Here is a 6,433-nt window from a genome sequence, read left to right as displayed (position 1 = left end):
AAAATACATAATAAATAGCACATTTTATCTCTGAAGCAGACGACTTCTCAAAAATTGTAGACCAGTGTTATCATAAGAATTATAGAATATAAAACACATTGTGCTTATGCTTCTAGGTACATAGAACATTTTGAGTCTCTCCCCACCTTTTATGTGCTTTGGGCCATTCTAATAATTTTACTAACTTTTTTCTAAAGCCATAATACAGTACAGATGTATTTGTAGTGTTATTATTATTATTGGCTATTTGTAAAATAGTGATCATAGTCAAGGCCCCATTGTGCGCTTTATCAACACAGAGTGTGAGATGTTCTCTGCCCCCCAGAATGTTTTCATTCTAAATTGACAATCCCCCCCGGAAGGTGGTGCCGCAGGCCCCCCGGGTCTTCCCTCCCTCTCCCCGCCCCGGCAGCAGCCAAACCGGCAGTGGGCCCCCCTGGGGCTTCCTCCCAGTGGAGGCCGGATTGGCAGCGGGCCCCCCAAGGCTTCCCTCCCTCCCAGTGGCAGTCGGAGCAGCAGAGGGCCCCCCAAGACATCCCCTAGGACTCCCCCCCCGGTGGCGGCAGGAGGGGCAACAGGCCCCCCGCAGCTGGTGCTGCGGGCCCCGGGACTCCCCCCCGCAACTTGTGCCATGGGCTTTCCCCTCCACGGTGCTCCCCCCTCACGGCGCCCCTCCCCCCTAAGAGTCAATCAGGAGTATTTATGGTATAAGTCATGGACAGGTCACAGGCCCATGATTTTTTGTTTCTTCCCCATGACCTGTCCATGACTTTTACTAAAAATACCCATGATTAAATCATATCCTTAATTATTATCAACCTCCACCCACCTCCTCAACAAGTGCTATAGCAAAACTGCAACACTGTTGCTGATCCAAGAGCTTCAACCTGCATATCCCATCCCAGAGAACTAGCTGCTTCCCCAGACAAAATGTGCAAAGAAACACCCATATCCTGCAAAAAGTAGAAACAAAACCCTCTTTCAAGAGGTTTGAATCTCCAATGTCCCTTCACAACTTAAGTTGCAGCCTGTTGTAAGACCATGCCATCTCAGCTATGAAATAACACATTTTAAGGGCAATTGAACAGCCTGAGAAATTCCCCAGTGGATAAACAGCACCAAATTATTTAGAACAGGTGTTTCTTATAATGATGCTACCCTGGGGAAATGCCATGCTCAATAGGCTTCAAAATCACATTGTCTTCTGTTTGCATGTAGATGTGAATGGGAAAGGGGTGAAGTGTCTGTATGTTTGAGCAGAGGGAAGTGTGTCATATGTGCGTATGTGCGTAGTGTGAAGTGTGTGTGTTTGTGCATAGGCTTGCAGAGTTTTGCTGGACAGCTCTTGTGGAAAAATCCTTTCCTTACATCATCGCTGCTCTTTATGTGGATTTTTTTCTGCATTACAATATACATAAAGTAAAATGTGTATGCTACAAAAATAATTTGGAGAGCATTTGACAGCTATGCAAAAGATGTGGTAAACGTAGCGATACTAAGGAGATGGGAGCAATTATCAAAAAAGCCTTGGTGGACAAATAGCTTCCTGGTTTTAAAGAGAGGCTATGAGGTGATACAAGAAAGGTGGTGAATTGTACTGATCACTTGCTGACAATCTACCTTGCAGACCATTGAAACAGTCATTGGGCATGTGTACACTGAATCTGGGGACTGAGTCTTCCAGTCCAGTTCCATAGACTTGTGGTAGAGGGGCCCATGCGAGTGCTCTAAAAATAGCTGTGTAGACAGTGCTTTGAAGTTGCAGTTGGGCTGGAGCCTAGGCTCTCAAACCCTCCTCCTCTGCCCCCATCCTCACACTTCAGAGCCCAAGCCACAATGTCTACACAGCTATTTTTAGAGTACTAGCACGAGCCCCTCTAGCATGAGTCTGTGGACTTGGGCTGGGGGTCTTGCTCCCTGATGCACTGTAGATATGTCCAAAGTGTGTCCAAACTTGCTGCTGTTGAAGTCAGTGAGAACGTTTTATTGCAGACCAGTCAAAAGAATGACTATTAAGAGTAACAGATTATTTTCACAGTATGAGTACAAGACATAGAATGTCTTTGAAAGAGAAAAAGACAGTTTCCACCAGTTCAAAAAAAAGTTCCTTCAAACTCTAAAGCCCCAAGATAATAAATTACAAGCCATAAACACCAACCAGTTAGAATGATCATCTAGCTATAGTTGTTGAAAAATTCAGGAATAAAACAAGTAGAATTTCTGAACATGGCTGTAGGCTGCTTCTTCATAGCAGTTAGACTGGTAATGGACAATTTATTGGACCAGCGCTGTAGGTGTTCCTCACTCTGCACTCCCATTAAGTGCTTGTTGCTAATCAACCACAAATTCATTTAAAAAATGTCCTGGACTATAAAATAAGGCAGTCCTAATCGCACTGATCATGCAGAAAAGAATGTTTCATTTGCTGACCATTTTAATCTTGTACACTATTCAAATAATCACTGAGGGTCCAATCCTTCTCCCTTTGATTTTCATGCCTCTCCACTTCTATCCTCTCCCCACTGTTCTTTTCTGGAAGCAGAAACACTGTCAGAGAGGCTAATCTTGAAGTTATTCCAACCCACATGGTCCCTGAAAGTGTATCTTGAGATAGCTCATTCTCATAAGTTTTTCAATCAGGTTCCCAGACCATAGTGGATTGGGTATGAATGTACTAAAATTCAAATTGTTTGATGTTTTCCAAACCTCAGAGTCTTCTGTGGTTTGCTCAGCAATATTACATCTGGGATTTTCAAAAGCACTCATGTTGATTGAACTCTGATCTCACTGAATTCAATGGAAGTTTTACCAATGACTTAACTATGGGCAAAGGTAGGCCAAAGCTGAGCTTTATTGAAAATCCCACCTATATCTTTTCCTCCATGCTTTCCAAGACTTTTGCTATTGTAACTTAAGACCACTAGATTGTTAAGACTCCCCAAAATACTCCTTGACTGAATAAAGAATAAGTAGAACATTTTTGCAAACATTTCTTTAATTTTTTGTTAATTTTTTTTCAGATAATGTTGACTAGTCTATAAACTGGTTGAAGACCACCATAAATAAATAAATAAATAAACAATGTGAAAATATTTTTTAAAGTTTTTACAAAAACTTTTTCTCACCATTTTGAAAATTTTTGACTAGCTGTATTTGCAAGCTATTTTTCTGATGGGTAAAAGGCTACCTATAAAGACAGAGGAAACAAACAAACTTTCATTTAGTCTGGCACCCATTTATTAATTGTGTGTAATGCAGGAGTTTAACACATAAGTGTTTTCAATATTCTGTATTGCATGCAGGATCCAAATATAACTAACTTTTACTGATGGAAACTAAATTTTAATCATTTTGTAATTTTCACGTCATATTTATTTGGATGTACTTGAATATTGTCAGTGGGTAGTTTACTTGTGTGGGCTCATCATTGCACAAGAAGAAGGATGGCTGCAGGGCCGGCTCCAGACACCAGCTCAGCAAGCAGGTGCTTGGGGCGGCCAAGGGGAAGGGGCGGCACGTCGGACTCTTCGGCGGCAATTCGGCGGAGGGTCCGTCGGTCCCTCTTGGAGGGAAGGACCTGCCGCCAAATTGCCGCCGAAGAAGAAAGCGGAGCGGTGGAGCTGCCGCCGATTGCGATCGCGGCTTGCTTTTTTTTTTCTTTTTTCTTTTTTCCGCCGCTTGGGGCGGCAAAAACCCTGGAGCCAGCCGTGGATGGCTGAATGTCTAAGTCACTGAACTGGGATTTAGGAGTACTCAATTCAATTCCTATCTCTTCTTCCACAGACTTCCCAAGCCATTTCACCTCTAGTACTCAGTTTTCTTCTCCGCAAAATAGACCATTGTCTCACAGGGGTGTTCTGAGGATAAACTCAATAATGTGGGGCAATAAAAGGGACGATGGGGGCTATAAGAGAAGATAGACTTGTATGTGTTCTTCTATTTTCTTTGCCTTCTATTTAGCCACTCTCCACTTCCTTTCAGTAATTTATCTTGAAATACAGGTATGGTATGACAAAATGTAGTTATTGGCTAATTTAAGCTACCATTACAATACCTATACTACTTGGCAACCTGTATATTGCACAATGTATTAGTTTGATTGTAAAAGAGAACATATATAAACATTTGGCTATATCTAGCATCAGTCATATGCTGAAATTGTCAGTATTGCTAGCTGATTTACCGTCCTGTGCCCCATCTTTTACAACTTCTGTTTGGAGGTGGATAATTCCACTGTCATTTTAGTAGCTCAGCAATAACTTGCATTCTGGTTTTTAGACACCAATGCACTGAAAATCATTCATCACTACCTATCATTTGTACTCATAGATTTCCCACTACTATAGTATCTGAATGCATCACAATCTTTATGTTTTTTTATCCTCACAACACTTCTGTGAGGTAGGGAAGTGCTATTATCCCCATTTAGCATGTCTATAGTAGAGAAGGAATTGAATGCAGGTCATTTATAACCAAGGCCATTTCTAGTCCAGGCTAGTGCATGAACCACTGGACTATCTTTCCCCTCCCTCTGGAGCATCCTCCCTCATTTATTTACAGAGGGATGAATGGAGAAAAACAACAGGGGAAAAGAGAAGGGGAGTGGTAAAACAGAGTTACATCCAACACAAGGACCCATAGGCCCAATGGTACCACAATATAAAGGATAGGTACTGAGCACTGTGTCTAGATCCAGAGTTCAGGAATCTTGGGCTGAGTTCCAGTCCAGTAGTGAGTCTTGGGTGCTTCTGGTCATCTTTGGTGCCAGTAAACCTTCCCCAACAAACCTCTCCGATGACCACTTCTGCCACTCTCTGCAAACCCACACAGAGCAACAACCTCCCCACTTAGCTAGCTACAGCCACCCTCCCTATTCCCAATGCAAACTCACAAGTGCCACTACTCATGGTCCCATACAGCTCTGGTCAACAGGGATACTGGGTCCAGCTGTGGTTTGTCCTTCTCAGGTGATTCCTCCCTGTCACAGTGCTTCTCATGGCTCCTGTCCTGGGGTGTCCCCAGTCGGCTGCCTGGTCCCTCCCAGGCTTTGTGCTCATTCTCGGCTGCTTCACTATGTGAGGGCCTGCTCGCTGTAGCCCTCTTGTCTGGAGCTACTGATGCACACACCCTGTCAGTCTCCCTCTCTCCATCCCCCTCTCAAACAACCAGCACTTCCTCTCCCTGGAACCATCAGCACTTCCTCTGCCTCAGGACAAGGTTTTAAAGGGGCCATGCTCTCTAAACCACAAGGCAGTTACATATTCCTCTCTAATATATTCTATCATGAGAGAGAGAGAGAGAGTATATTAAACAAAAAATACATCTATGAAAACATACAGAAACATTACTTTGCATTGGATAGCAAAAACTACCACTGGACAGGCAGCAGGACAATTAACGTGTGTCTTTCTCTTCTTAATTGTTGTAAAATGGCATTCATGGTAGTGTATCCTAGTTTGGTGACTTGTTGACTCTATGGTATCTAGAATGGAAATTATTGCTACCCTCCTAAAATGAGAGTGAAATTTTTCCACTCAAAATGGAAGTTGTAGAACATGGGACATCAGCTACTAAATCATCTAGCAACACTGAAAATTTCAGGCATATGATTGATGCCAGATTTCTGTTGAGGATCAAAATCCATCAACCAATGTAGCTATTGTCATCAATCACATCTCTGTAATGTTCTGTATTTCTACGACTGCCCAGTGTGCAACAGCCCCAGTGGCAACAGGAAGTAAAAAATAAGCAACAGGCTTGTGATTCCTTAAATGGTGATCCTGCAAACCTTTCTAGTATTACAACAACTGTGGAAAGCAAAGTGGGGAAGAATGAGAAGAAGTCAAACTATATGATTATGTTTTAATCACGGTTATTCCCAGGCCAGCATGGACACAGAAGGCAAGGAAGCATGCAAGGAGCCATCCCTGCTTTGTATACTTCCATAGTGGCCAGGCATAATATGGTCCTAATAATAAACCCTGAGCCCAAGGACTATGCAGTGCTAATACAGCTGTTGGGTGGGCAGGAAAGGACATAGCTATGCACAGATGAAAACAGATGCCACTCTCTGAAAGAATGATGCCTTTGCCGTTCTGCCTCTACACCCTAAGGCCCATTCTGACTTGTGCTGGGAACAAGCCTGCTACAGATTGGTTCTAGGATTGCAATGGTGGCTTAAAGCTACCTTTGTACCCCTTCTCCCAGGTCTTGTGCTGGCCCATAGAATACATTAACAGAAATTGGGAATGGTTCAGAAATTATTCACAAACAAGCAAACAAAAAAGCCTGATGTCAAGTACCAGAGGGGTAGCCGTGTTAGTCTGAATCTGTAAAAAGCAACAGAGGGTCCCGTGGCACCTTTAAGACTAACAGAAGTATTGGGAGCATAAGCTTTCGTGGGTAAGAACCTCACTTCTTCAGATGCAAGACT

The sequence above is a fragment of the Terrapene carolina genome, unplaced genomic scaffold (genome assembly GCF_002925995.2).
Source record: "Terrapene carolina triunguis isolate 2854851 unplaced genomic scaffold, T_m_triunguis-2.0 Scaffold17, whole genome shotgun sequence".
NCBI lineage: Eukaryota > Metazoa > Chordata > Testudines > Emydidae > Terrapene > Terrapene triunguis.
The sequence above is the reverse complement of the archived record's forward strand: the minus strand, read 5'-3'. Positions refer to the sequence as shown.